Below are 15,664 nucleotides of genomic sequence, written 5' to 3'. Positions count from 1 at the left end.
AGTGCACGAGCGGCACTTCGTGTGTTAACTGCTTAGCACGCCCGTGCTAACAGTTAACGCCGTTTAAAGAATTAAGCCCATAGGGGTTGATGCACAAAAGCACAATAATATTGCACAGACAGCGCATAGCAATATTACCGTACTTCTGGCAGAATGAACCGCAAGTTATGCTATTAGCGTGCCCCGTCGTGCTCAAGTAACGCAACCATTGCTACAGTAATAGGATACTTAGTGGCGGCACCAGGGGGGTGCTTTGGGGTGCTGAAGCACCCCCTAAAATTCTTCAAGCACCCCTAAAGCACCCCCCAGTGTGCGTGTCCGTTCACCGGCAGCAGCAGCCCTCAGCTCCGGCAGTGGCAGAGCAGGGCTACAGTAAAATGGCGTCTGAAGCCCTGCTCTGGAGACTTCGAGTCTGCAGTGCAGGGCTTCGGGCGCCATTTTCCCGTAGCCCTGCTCTCAGTTTCAGTTGCTGGCTGCAGAGGATCGTGGGAGATGTGCGCCGGACAGAGGCCGGGACAGCAGGTCTTCAGCAGGTGAGTAAATGTTTTTTTTTTATTCATTAACAGGTGTATTTTCTGGGCAAGTCTGCCACATAATTGAAGTTTTTTCTGGTCAAGTCTGCCACACATGATTTGAAGTGTTTTCTGATCAAGTCTGCCACATATGATTGAAGTGTTTTCTGATCAAGTCTGCCACATATGATTGAAGTATTTTCTGGTTAAATCTGCTACATGGTTGAAGTGTTTTCTGATCAAGTCTGCCGACGCGACGTGATTGAACGTATTTTTTGGTCAAATCTGCCGATGTGATTGAACAAATTTTCTGGTCCAATCTGCTGACCTGATTGAACATATTTGCTGGTCAAATCTGCCACATGGTTGAACGTATTTGCTGGTCAAATCTGCCACATGGTTGAACGTATTTTCTGGTCAAATCTGCCACATGGTTGAACGTATTTTCTGGGCAAATCTGCCGACATGATTGAACGTATTTTCTGGGCAAATCTGCTCACATTACGTGTATTTTCTTGAGAAAACCTGCACAATTATGTGAATTTTCTGGGGAAAGGGTCACCAAAACTTGGTCTTTGCGTTGCACTTTTAAAGGATACCCGAACTGAAATGTGACATAATGAGATAGACATGTGTATGTACAGTGCCTAGCACACAAATAACTATGATGTGTTCCTTTTTTTCTTTCTCTGCCTGAAAGAGTTAAATATCAGGTATGTAAGTGGCTGACTCAGTCCTGACTCAGACAGGAAGTGACTACAGTGTGACCCTCACTGATAAGAAATTCCTTTATTACCTCTTTCTTGCTCTCAGAAGCCATTTTCTGCTAGGAAAGTGTTTTATAGTTGGAATTTCTTATCAGTGAGGGTCACACTGTATTCACTTCCTGTCTGAGTCAGGACTGAGTCAGCCACTTGCATACCTGATATTTAACTCTTTCAGGCAGAGAAAGAAAAAAAGAAACACAGCATAGTTATTTGTGTGCTTGGCACTGTACATACCTATGTCTATCTCATCATGTCACATTTCAGTTTGGGTATCCTTTAAAGGGAACTTGAGGTGAGAATAAAATTGAGGCTGCAATATTTATCTCCTTTTAAGCCAAACCAGTTGCCTGGCTGCCATGCTGGTCCTCTGCTTCTAATTCTTTCAACCATAGACCCTGAACAAGCATGTAGCAGGTCAAGGGTTTCTGACAATATTGTCAGAACTGACAAGATTAGCTGCATGCTTGTTTCTGGTGTAATTCAGTTCACTACTGCAACCAAATAGATCAGCAGAGCTGCCAGGCAACTAGTATTGTTTAAAAGGAAATAAATATGGCAGCCTCCATATCATTCTCACATCGGGTTCACTTTAAATAACCGTTAGCTCTGCTTTCATACGGTCATGACCACGCCCATTTTTTTGCCTATAGCCATACCCGCGGGTCATCAGCTAGCCCAGAAGTTGCTCCAGCACCTGCATAGCACCCCCCCCCCCCAAAAAAAATTCCTGGAGCCGCCACTGGATACACTGCAGAGAAAACCTCAGAGTCATACATAATGCTCTCTGCCTGCCCCCTGCCCTGCTAGATGGCTGGTAAGTGACACTTACCAAGCAGGGCTTAGTGAATTGAGGCATGAATTGATTTTTCACTTAGTGAATTGAGGCATGAATGTTCAGTAAATTACCGAACTTCTGCATCATGCAGAAAAACTTAAGTGGATTTGGAAAAAAGTGTAAAATACAGAATGAGGTATTTTACCAAACAAAACCTCCAGGAGATAATATTTCATCTCCTCTATAACATAACTTTGCAGCACTAAGCAATTGAAAAAATACTAAAAAGTAGGTGAAAAAAAATAATACAAAAAGAAAACATTTGTAAGCGCACACATTTCAAGGGATCACACCAGTAACTCAATATAATGCAAACCAGGGGTGTAACAATAGACCCTGCAAGGGATGCAGCCACAGGGGCGCCCAGAAGCCACAGAGGGCCTCGTGGGGGAGAAGTTTCTTTTCCCTGTCTTGAGAGACTGACCGCTAAGGGCACAGAGAGAAAAATCTTTCTGCTCTCTGCACAATTATTCTAATGACTGCATCTGCTCAGCCACTGATAAGGAATCATACAATGTTTTGTAGACAGTCCCTAATCAATGTGCAGCAGACTCTTGTATACAGCGACCAGCCTTTCCACCCCCTTCCCAAGTGCTGTGTACTGGAGTGATGCTGGAGGAGTCTGCAGAGCTAGTTCTGCCTCCAGCCTCTCCACCACCTTCCCAAGTGCTGTATACTGTAGTGAAGTTGGAGGAGTCTGCAGAGCCAATTCTGCTCCATTAGAAGTGGGCAGAGTGAGTGTAATAAGCTGAGACTGGGAGCAAACTTGTCTGTTGGTTTTCTGTATGCGTTTTCTGCACATTATGTGTATCTGTATGTGTGAAAACATGCACTTATCATTACAGGAGCTAATGTTATTGATAGAGAAAATGCTTGCAGTGCTTCACTTTTATCTGCATGGGGAAAACGCATTCAAGTCTGCACTAGCCAATTACATTGGTTCACAGTTTACCTGTGCAGAAAGCAAGGGGTTTCGCAGGGGGCCCAGTGATTTCTAGTTTGCAAAACAACTGTCCGTGTCTATCTCCAATTAGCATTCTGCTCCCAGGGGATAGCAATTCATATGTATTTTTGGTGGAGCTCTCATAATTCTTTTCACATGCAGGCAGCACGTGACACCACGTTATGTCACGATAAACTCTGCTGGTTAAAGCTCTGTCTATCTCTTGCTACTCCAGCTCTGCTCATAAGCTGAATTCTGCCTTCCTAAGGCCGTTGCCTGCTGTAAGTTAAAGAGAACCCGAGGTGGGATTTAATTATGTTACTGGGGCACAGAGGCTGGTTGTGCACACTAAGACCAGCCTCCGTTGCCCCATGGTGTGCCTCCATGTCCCCCCTGCGTGCCGCTATACCCCCCGCAGTGCTGGCGACACGCAGCGCGTCGCCAGCACAATGTTTACCTATGCGCTGTCAGTCAGCGCTGCTCCCCTGCCTCCTCCGCATCGGCGCTACCCGCCCGTGTCACTTCCCTCCTTGCAGCGGGAGGGAAGGAACACGGGCGGGTAGCGCCGATGCGGAGGAGGCGGGGGAGCGGCACTGACAGACAGCGCTTAGGTAAACATTGTGCTGGCGACACGCTGCATGTCGCCAGCACTGCGGGGGTATAGCGGGCGGCGCGCAGGGGGGACATGGAGGCACACCATGGGGCAACGGAGGCTGGTCTTAGTGTGCACAACCAGCCTCTGTGCCCCAGTAACATAATTAAATCCCACCTTGGGTTCTCTTTAAAACAGATTAACAAACAAGCAAGCTTGAACATGCCATATCCAGCATGCAGCTAGCTCCAAAACACATTACTGCCCACGCTTAGACCAATGCATTTTGTTGCTCGGTAACTCGTCAGTAGCCCTGAAGAGTTGCCTAGCAACTAAACACTTTGGGAGGAGCCTGGCCAGTGACGTGTTGCGGAGCTAGCTGCATGCTGGATGTGGCATGTTCAAGCTTGCTTTTTTTTTATATATATCTGTTTTAATTTACAGCCAGAAATGGCCTTAGGAGGGCGTAATTCAGCTTATGAGCAGAGCTGGAGTAGGGAGAGTTGGATGGAGCTCTATCTGGCAGAGTTGATCCTCCTATCTGCTGGTGTCATGTGTTGTTTGCCAGTGCTAATTCTGACAGCTGGATTGTGCTCAAAGTTTTTTTTACCATTAAAGAGACTGTGCTTTGACGCTATGTGGAGTGTTTTGCTTTTTATCCTATGAGGTGTGTTGACGGTGGGGCGAGGATAAGGATACAGCGGGAGCAGCCTGATTTGGGCCAGATGGTCTGGTGAGTTGTTAACCCTTAGGGGGCAAGTGCACGAGGCATATGCTCCTGTAGTGACAGACTGAATACTGGGATTGTGATCCTCAAACTACCTTCTACAGCTTGAGTACTGCTCTACATGTTTTTTTTTAAAAGAAAGTAATACCCCACTTATTTGAGTATTTTCTTGTATGGTGGGAGCCTTAAAGGTATTTTATTGGTAAAGTTTGAAAATATCTTATTGGCGAAAACTCAGGAGAAAAGTTAATAGAATACTGGGTCAATGTATTATATATAATACTATTCAGTTAACTTTTCAGTATTTTTCTAGGTGATATTGTCACACCTTATCAATAAAATGCATTTTATGCCACCAGCAAGCAAGAACATATACAGAACAATTTTAATTGTAGAGTACTGAAAAGTTATTTTAAACAGAAGATAAAACAATCTCATAGGAGAAAACTTAAGAGAATAAGTGAATTGAATAAGGGCCAGTAACATCAATGAATAACTTAGGTGTCTCTTCCACTAACAGCTCTAATATAATGCGAGTGATTTTCTTCACCATCTGTACATGACTGAGGAAGCAAGGTGTACATGAGAGGCTACTGATAGAGTGGTGAAACAGCAGCAATATCACACAATATAATTGTAATGGATAGCGGAGCTGCCGCCGCGCGGTCTGGCGGCAGGGCGGCTGTCTCGGCGTTCAGACCGGCGGTTTCCGCACAGCAGCATGCGTCTGGTTTGTCTGAGCCTTCTAGTGCACACAGATGGAGAGCTACGTGCGCGCGCTAGAAGGCAGGACCTTTATGCCAGCAGGAGAGGTATCAGCTGATCAGGACGATCAGCTAATTCCAGCGGAACTCCTGATTGACTGAGTGGCTGGGGGTGGCGCTGAGGAGCACTGGAGTATATATAGATCTTGCTTGTCAGTTGCTGGTTGTCTGCCGTTGCGAATACTTACGTGTGAGCACTCAAACCTCAGTCAGGTCCCACAGTGTGTTAGAACCAGGTGGACCTGGGAATTCACACTTAGCCAGATTACGCTCTCGTCATTGCTGTGTTATACTTTAGACCAGTTCCGGGGTGTTGTGACCAAGGACCTCACACCCAAGCTTAGGATTACTGTGTCATTGCTGTGTTATACTTTAGACCAGTTCCAGGGTGTTGAGATCAAGGACCTCACACCCAAGCTTAGGATTACTGTGTCATTGCTGTGTTATACTTTAGACCAGTTCCGGGGTGTTGTGACCAAGGACCTCACACCCAAGCTTAGGATTACTGTGTCATTGCTGTGTTATACTTTAGACCAGTTCCAGGGTGTTGAGATCAGGGACCTCACATCCAAGCTTAGAATACTGTGTTATTCCTATACTAGTACCTGGGTGTCGAGACCAAGGACCTCACACCCTAGTCTAGGTTTGTGCTTTATATCTGTTATGACTATTTGCTCTGTCGACCTCTCTCTTGCTTTCTGATTCGGTACCTCTGCCTATCTGCCTACCAGTTGCCAAAACTTGCTTGTACCCGGTTACCGAATCAGCCTTCTGTCTTTGTACCTTATCTGCTCGTGTGTTGCCGACCTGGCCTGTCTGACCCTTCTGACTGTCACTCATCCCTCGAGTGATCAGTCTGTCTGTACTACCCGTGACACTATCCACCAGGTGTCAGTTAGCTGCAGGGATCTCCTGCTCCTCAGAGAGTCCTTCCTGCAGTTCAGCCAGTGGCCTCTACCCCATAGGAGTCCACTGGCTGCAGTACAGTCTGATTCCAAATCCATCTGGGAATCCTTGGCTGCAGTACAGTCTGATTCCCAATCCATCTGGGAATCCTTGGCTGCAGTACAGTCTGATTCCCAATCCATCTGGGAATCCTTGGCTGCAGTACAGTCTGATTTCCAGTCCATCAGGGAATCGCTGGTTGCAAGATTATCTCTATCTCCTCCTCTTAAAGAGAGAGTCCCTGCACAGCCAGAGGCCACACGCTCCTCAGGTGGTCACGGGCTGTATGTAGTATTTGTGTCTCCCGCTCCACGGGAGATAGCCTTACAGTTGCACCAAGCACTTACACTTCACTAGGTGTCCAGAGGTTAGTCATACTTGTATTATTGGTGATTCTGCAGATCATCCATAATCAGGTATACATCTGTATTGTTGGTGATACTGCAGATCATCGATAATCAGATACTCTCTGTGTGCTGACACCATTCGTTACAATAATAAACAAAACTACAGTATTAGTGAAGGATGGGGAAAGAACTCACCGTTATGTAATATTTACCTGATTTTCTAAATATCTTGCTAGAAGCAGCTGAAAAAATACTGCCTGTAATGGAAATCATTACAATGTAAATTACCACTGAAGACAAATACAATAGAGACATACAATTGTGTAGTCAGTGTCTATAAATCCATCCCAAGTTAGTAATAAAATGTCATGTGTGACCAGACAAATCCCATACACTGCAAATGACGTGTGTGACCAGACAAATCCTATACACTACAAATGACTTGTGTGACCAGACAAATCCCGTACACTGCAAATGGCTTGCGTGACCAGACAAATCCCATTCACTGTAAATGACTTTTGAGACCAGACAAATCCCATTCAGTGCAAATGACGCTGTGACTAGAAAAATCCCATTCACTGCAAATGACGTGTGTGACCAGACAAATCCCATTCACTGCAAATGACGTGTGTGAGCAGAAAAATCACATTCACTGTAAATGACTTGCGTGACCAGACAAATCCCATTCACTGCAAATGACTTGCGTGACCAGACAAATCCCATTCACTGCAAATGGCTTGTGTGACCAGACAAATCCCGTACACTGCAAATGACGTGTTTGACCAGACAAATCCCATTCACTGTAAATGACTTTTGAGACCAGACAAATCCCATTCAGTGCAAATGACGTTGTGACTAAACAAATCCCATTCACTGCAAATGACGTGTGTGACCAGACAAATCCCATTCACTGCAAATGACGTGTGTGACCAGACAAATCCCATTCACTGTAAATGACTTGCGTGACCAGACAAATCCCATACACTGCAAATGACGTGTTTGACCAGACAAATCCCATTCACTGCAAATGACGTGTGTGACCAGACAAATCCCATACACTGCAAATAATTTGCGTGACCTGACAAATCCCATACACTGCAAATGACTTGCGTGACCAGACAAATCCCATTCACTGCAAATGACGTTGTGATCAGACAAATCCCATTCACTGCAAATGACTTATGTGACCAGACAAATCCCATTCACTGCAAATGACTTGTGTGGTCAGAGAAATCCCATTCACTCCTAATTACTTTTGTGACCAGACAAATTCCATTCACTGCAAATGAGAATGTGACCAGACAAATTCCATTCACTGCAAATTACGTGTGTGACCAGACAAATCCCATTCATTGCAAATTACTTGTGTGACCTGACAAATCCCATTTAGGATCCTTTTCGGGCTTTTCCACTAGGCTGCAATCCGCTTCAAAAAGCAGATTACAGCCCACTTGGTGATCGCAGCAGCGCTGCGATTTATATGTAAGTAATTTGCAGTGAGGACTTTTTTCCACTGGGAATTACAACTTGCAATTTACACTCACCACACCCTGAAGCTGTCGGAAACTGAGTGCAATTACATAGAGAATCACGTAAGCTGGCGATTGCATTCTAAGTAAAAACAAATCATCCTAGTGGGAAATGAACATGTAAATCATGGTACTCGTTTCCCACCAGCATGATTTTTTTTTACCCCGAACGCAATTGCCAGCACGCCTGATACTCCGTGCATTTGCGGTCCATTCACAGTGCAAGCGTGGCGATTAAATTACGAGTTGCAGGATCGCAGCGCAATTACGCTTGCAACCACGCCTCCCAGTGGAAAAGAGCCTTCACTGCAAATTGTTCTCTCTGTTGGGGATGAGCCAATGTTTTGAGTGGAATCACTTTTAAAAGAATAACTGCTGTTTTGTCTCACTACAGTGAGATTAGTTGCACAACTACAAAATGTAGCTCTTCAAGCTACATTTCAGTTCAGATTTATGTGTATTGTAGGAAATTGGCATTGTACATAAGAAATGTAATCAGATGGAAGAAAAAAATTACTCAATGAAAGCTGAAAGCAACTTGATGACAGTGTATATACACTATTTTGATGTATCTGGAAACAAATATAATGACTTTCAAAGTAGCATTTGCTGCTGAAATGATGGATTGCTGAGTGAAGCTGACAGGCCGGATGCCTCTGTCTGGTTGCACTCCTAGGCACCCAGATCTTGACCTTAAAACACTAAATATCTTTTTTACTATTGATTGTACGGCAACCTCTAGCTTTATACTGCCTGATCCAATACAATGCTAGGCAAATTATTCACTCCTACTTTTAAACCACTGCCAGGCCAGCATGTGACCCTTCTTCATCCTCTCCTCCTATGTGCTCCGTCTCTATGGAGCAAGTGTCATGTGACAGACAGAGCTCACACCATAGATGCGGAGAACCTCGCAGGTGAGGATAGGTCACATGTCTGCCGAATCCTGAAGAGGTGAGTTCTCCCCCGCCCCACTGCACAATCTGCACATGGGCCCCTCCTTTCTCCAATTGTGGCATGGGGATACCTCTTCTGCTACTTATAGCTAACCTCGAGTTACACTCGGGATTACTGCTGGAGTGGGTAACCAAATTTAAAAAAAAATGTTGTGCTCTCCAAATATGCTGAGGATCCACATCATCGGTGCATAGTTTGTCATATTTTTATTTTCACCTGGGGACAAGTGAACCGAACAGCATTTTTTAACCGCCAGAGCATCTCAAAAGCACATTAAAAATGCATGATAACAATGTGGCTCATGAGGCACAAAACATTTGAATGCTTGTTAGAGGGTTTTATTGCCCTACTTCCATTGGCTGCTGTCCGCAGAAAGAGCAGGCAGATAAGGACTGCTGTAATTAGCAGTAGCAATGAGCAAACAAAAGCTTTCATCAGTGGCGGGGGGGTGAGGACAATGAATACTGTACTTCAAACAGTTTAGAGAAGTCACACTTGATTACATTCATAGTTTTAGCCGTAGACCATGAACAAGCATGCAGTAGCTCAGGTGTTTCTGTCATTATTGTCAGATCGGACAAGATTAGCTTTGTGCTTGTTTTTGATGTTATTCAGACGATACTGCAACCAAATAAATCAGTATGGCTGCCAGGCAACTTGTATTGTTTAAAAGGAAATAAATATGGCAGCCTCCATATTCTTCTCACTTCAGTTCTTTAACCTCTTGAGGACCGCGGTGTTGAACCCCCCTAGTGACCAGCCTATTTTTTATTAAAATGGCCACTGCAGCTTTAAGGCCAAGCTGCAGGGCCGCATAACTCAGCACACAAGTGATCCCCCCCCCCCCCCTCTTTTCTCCCCACCAACAGAGCTCTCTGTTGGTGGGGTCTGATCGCTTCCCCACATTTATTTTTTTTTATTACAAATATTTGTGTGTTTTTAAATAAATATTGCTATTTTTTTTAAATGTTTGTCCCGCTTCCTCCCTCCCTCCCCCCGCCAGCCAATCAGCATGATCGGCTGTCATAGGCTTCAGCCTATGGCAGCCGATCACTCCCCAGCTTCAGGAGGGGACAGCCGTGTCACACGACTGTCCCCAGTACATTGACGGCAGTTACGCGTCTAACAGTCTCCCGAGCGGCAATCGCTTTGCTCCGTCCCTCAAGCAGGAGATGCGCACGCACCCTGCGCTCGATCTCCTGCAAACTGCTGCCCCAGGACTTTACGTCGATCGGCGTTAGGCGGTCCTGGGGCTGCCGCCGCAGCCACGCCCATCAGCGTGACGCGGTCGGCAAGCAGTTGAGGGCTAAATTTGTAAGACTGAATTCTAAAACGGCCATGTCATTGTGAGGTAAAATCTGTCTCCAACTATTTTGAACTTTTCAGCCCAGCGGTATTTCCTTAGCCAAATAGAAATATTTTGGCTTCTGTTTACTTTGCAGGAGAACAAGGCTGGAGTCAACGGCTAAGCGACTGCTTAAAGCTGAGATGGGTATGGATGTTTCCCTTTAAACAATACAATTTGCTTGGCAGTCTTGCTGATCTCTTTCACTGCAGTAGTGGCTGAATCACACACCTGAAACAAGCATGCAGCTAATCCAGTCTGACTTCAGTCAGAGCACCTAATCTGCATGCTTGTTCAGGGGCTGTAGCTGAAAGTATTAGAGACACAGGATCAGCAGGAGAGTCATGCACCTGGTATTATTTTAAAAGGAAAAATCCATATCCTTCTCAGTTTAGGTTCCCTCTAATTCGAATCGGTAGAAGCAATTGTATAGTAACCTGTACAGTGAAAAAGATACATAGATAAACAAGACTTTAGAAAAGTTCTAAGTAGTAGTACTATAATATTAATATTTTTATTTAGTATTTATATAGTGCTGGCATTTTCCGCAGCACTGTACACATATTGTGTTCTCATTTAACTGTTCCTCAGACAGGCTTACAATTTAATCCCTACCATAGTCATATGTCTATGTATGTATCGTGTAGTGTAAGTATAGTATTCTAGGGCCAATTTAGGGGGAAGTCAATTAACTTATCTGTATGTTTTTGGGATGTGGGAGAAAACCAGAGTGCCCGGAGGAAACCTATGCAGACACAGGGAGAACATACAAACTCTGTGCAGAGGGCTGGGATTTGAACCGGGAATCCAGCGTTGCAAGGCGAGAGAGCTAAACACTAGGCAACCGTGCTGCCCACTATATGTACCCATTATGTCACAATTCTTACTTGCTTTTAACAAATGGTAAATCTAAAAAACATTGAACGTTTAGCTTATAATGAATATATTTATGTTCCTTTTTGTGCCAGTGCATCTGATGTAATCACGCTGGTATAATCTGATTATATAGTAAAGTATTATGATTCAGGTGGCTTGACACAGCCCCTCTGCCTGCACTGAAGTAATAAGAATAGAGCAAGAAATCATACACATATAGATTTTATTGCAAAAAGTTACTTAAAAATAATACGCCATGGAAAAAAACACACAAAACAAACAAAACCAAAACAAAGTATAAATCATGAATTAAAGCAATAACTAATGCCTATTGCCACATTATTCAATAAGCGCACTTAAATGTCTAAAATAATGTTTTCGGATAAAGTATCAAAGGGAATAGAGATGTACTGTATAATCTTGTTCTAGTAAACTCTGATATATTAAAACATTGGGTATAATAAACTAAATATCCAGGTCCTAGCCAAGCACCATTATAAGTATATGGAAGTAATGCCTGGTATAATAAACCTGGATATAAAAGTACTGCTGTTATAGTAAACCTGTTTTTTGGCCCCTGCTATATTCTGTATCCTGCCAAAGTGAAAAGTGAGCAGGCACATGCATCATACTTCATTCAGAGACCCATGAGCAGTGGATGGTGGGCGGACTGGTAGCACCTTGCAGTCTGCTTGCTTTCTGCACAATACTCTGGACCTCAGTGGATTACCTTTTAAAAGCACCAGGTGGTGAGACCTATGTTTCCTGTGTAAGCTGTGCCTAATAACCGTGTGCCCTTCTGTCCTCAATGTGTCCCCTTTGGTCCCCTTTGGTCCCGTGTTTCCTCCTTTGCTCCCCCTGTGTGCCCCCTTCTTTCCCCATTTCCTCCTTTGCTCCCCCTGTGTGTCCTCCTTTGTCCCCTTCTGTCCTCCTTGGTTCCCCTGTATACCCCCTGTGTCCTCCTTTGTCACCTTCTGTCCCCCTGTGTCGTCCTCTAGTCCCTGTGTTTGCCCCCTGTATACTCCTTTGTCCCCTTCTGTCCCCCTGTGTCATCCTCAGGTCCCCTCCAATGTGTCCTCCGCTCTCCGTGTGTAAATACAATAAGCCGCAGCACGGCTCATTTAATCCACAGTTCTGGTGGTGACCACAGACCTCTCCTCTTCTGCATGGCTCCCCTAGTGATGGCTTCTGCTGATGACGCGATCAGCAGAAGCCATCACTAGGAGAGCCGTGCAGGAAAGGAGAGGTCTGTGATCACCACTAGAATTGTGGATTAGGTGAGCCGCGCTGCTGCTAATTGTGTTTACACACAGAGAGTGGAGGAGATATGGGGGGCAGCAGAGGAGGACACAGTGTTAGGTCTGCGGAGCTTACCTCCGCTGCAACGGCCAGCAGCGTGTCTGCGACTTCCGGGTCGGCTGGCCAGTTGCAAGAGATGACGTCAGCGGCTCTCCAGCTGGGCTTCAGTCGCATGACACACAGAGAGTGAAAGAGGGTGGACGCACACGCTGTCAGCATCGCACCACTTATGCTCTGAGGAAATGTGTCAGCTGACCGGCTGTTAGCTGACAAGCCCGGCTTCACCTCCGGATTCTGATTGGCTGAGCAGGTTTGGGGCGTGGTGATCTGCTTACCCAGGCTTCTTAAGCTCTGGTCTGACATTCACTCGCTGTCTGCTCTAGCTAACACTTCGCAGTGAAGGCTTCAGACCTTAGTCAGTCCATGTGTGGCTTGAACCGGCGGCAGGACCCCGGGCATTCCATACTACCTCAGCTTATTATTATTGATATTGTGTTTGACTTCTGCCTTTTATCTGACTTCTCTTTGCCTAACGATTCTGTACCTGTGCCAATCTGATCTGTTACCGACCTCTGCCTGAACACTTACTCTGATTTTGCCTTACGACTTTGTACCTCTGCCTATCTGATCTGTTGCCAACCTCTGCCTGTATACTCTCTCTGATCTTGCCTGCCGATTTTGTACTTCACCAATCAGATCTGTTACCGACCCGTTTTGTCTGACCATTCTCTTATCTGTATTGCAGTGTCAGTTCTGCCTTTACTGACACTGTCTGTATTATACGGCGTCTCCCTTCAGGGAGTCTCTGTATCTGTCTGTCTGCTAGTGTCCTCACTCACTAGCAGAAACGTTACATTAGAGCAGACCAGTAAACGTTGATATGGAAGAACTGTGTAAACAAGTTCAAGCCCTCACGCTGGCGGTTGGTAACCTGAGCAATACCGAAATGAACCAACAGCAGCAACTGGACACTTTGTCTCAGGCCGTTCGCGGACTGCAGCCGCAACAGTCTGAACAATCTGCTCCATCTCTGCATCCGATAACTGAGCTTAAAATGCCATTGCCTGAGAGGTTCACTGGTCATAGGAGCGATTTCCGTAATTTCAGGAGTCGCTGTCAGTCATACTTTGAAGTAAGACCTATTTCCTCAGGCACTGAACACCAGAGGGTCACGTTAATTAAAACACTCCTGCAGGGAGATTCACAGACCTGGGCCTATAATTTACCACCTAAAAACTGTCAAAGATTTCTTTGAGGCTATAGCCATCATTTATGATGATCCCGATGTGGCCGCCACTGCCGTCCGAAAGCTCCCTAGTCTCCGTCAGGGTCGTAATTCTGAGGAGGATTATGCAGCAGAGTTTAGGAAGTGGGCCAGTGCCTCCAGATGGGAAAACTTTGCTTTGCTAGACCAATTTTTATTAGGATTATCTGATAAAGTGTCTGAAGTACTGATTGGTCATCCTGAGCCTTGTACTCTGGAGGAGGCAATTTCATTGGCCATTAAAATTGACCGTAGGATCAGATACCACCAACACAGCAGATCCCGGCCAGTTTTAACCGCCTCCATGTCAGCTTTCACTAGCACGGCTACTGAAGAGCCTATGCAGGTAGGGCATACTAAATTGTCTGTTGGTGAGAGGCAGAGAAGAAGACAGGAGGGGTTATGTTTGTATTGTGGGGAAAAAGGGCATGTTGTACAGAATTGTGCTAAAAAGTCGGGAAACTCCTCCGCCTAGGCTCTATCAGGGGTGCACCCCTAGGCGATCTCCTGACACCCCAAGGCTTTGATAAATTGCTGCTTCCTATTAAAGTTTCACTGAAGGATTCTGAATTCTCCTCACAAGCCTTCATTGACTCAGGAGCAGCAGGGAATTTCATAGATGTTAGTCTTGTTGAAGAATGGGCTATTTCCTTAATACCCATGAAAAGTAATTTGTATGTAACTGGCATTGATGACTCTCCTCTACAGGATAAGCAACCTCTTTCTCAGACAGTGGCTCTCTCTTGTCAGATTGGGCTGTTTCATGTAGAGGAGATACAATTTTATGTTTTTAAGATGGCGTCATGTTCTATTGTTTTGGGTCTCCCCTGGTTGCAAAAACATTCCCCTCAGTTCGATTGGAGAACAGGACAACTCACGTCCTGGTCTTGATTCTGCCACAAGAACTGCCTACAAAATTTACCGTTACTTTCTGTTGAGCTGTATGTGGAGGGGGTTCCGAAGCATTATGTTCAGTTTTCTGATGTCTTTTCACCACAATCTGCTGATAAACTGTCTCCTCATTGCCCTTTCAATTGTCCTATTGACTTGCGTCCTGGTACAATACCTCCCAGAGGTCAGATTTATCCCCTGTCTGGTCCTGAAAAGAAAGCTATGCAGGAATACATTAAAGAGAATCTGTATTGTTAAAATCGCACAAAAGTAAACATACCAGTGCGTTAGGGGACATCTCCTATTACCCTCTGTCACAATTTCGCCGCTCCTCGCCGCATTAAAAGTGGTAAAAAACAGTTTTAAAAAGTTTGTTTATAAACAAACAAAATGGCCACCAAAACAGGAAGTAGGTTGATGTACAGTATGTCCACACATAGAAAATACATCCATACACAAGCAGGCTGTATACACCCTTCCTTTTGAATCTCAAGAGATCATTTGTGTGTTTCTTTCCCCCTGCAGCTATCTTCCACTGAAGTGTCAGGCTGTTTCTTCCTGCAGAGTGCAGACAGCTCTGCCTGTATGTAATTCCTCAGTATGTGAAAGCCCAGCCAGCTCAGAGGAGGATTTATCCAGCTTGTAAAAGATAAGAGAGAAGAGAGAAGCTGCCCTACTCTAAATAATACACAGGCAGTGTGCAGAGAGGGGCCTGGAGGGGGGGAGATGCATCACAGAACCACAACACTGAAGAACTTAGCAGCCTTCCAGACACAGGCTGACAAGTCTGACAAGAGAGAGATAAGTTGATTTATTACAGAGATGGTGATAGTAGAATGTGCTGCAGTAAGCCAGAACCCATTAGAATAGCTTTTGGAAGTTGTAGGATGATAAAAAACAGGATGCAATTTTTGTTACGGAGTCTCTTTAAGGAAAATTTGGAGAAGGGATTAATTCTCCCTTCTAACTCTCCGGACGGAGCAGGATTCTTTTTTGTTCAGAAAAAAGATGGGGGTCTCAGACCTTGTATTGATTACAGGGGTTTGGATAATATCACAGTAAAAAAAAGAT

Source organism: Hyperolius riggenbachi, chromosome 2, assembly GCF_040937935.1.
Source record: "Hyperolius riggenbachi isolate aHypRig1 chromosome 2, aHypRig1.pri, whole genome shotgun sequence".
NCBI lineage: Eukaryota > Metazoa > Chordata > Amphibia > Anura > Hyperoliidae > Hyperolius > Hyperolius riggenbachi.
Note: the sequence above shows the minus strand (reverse complement) of the source record.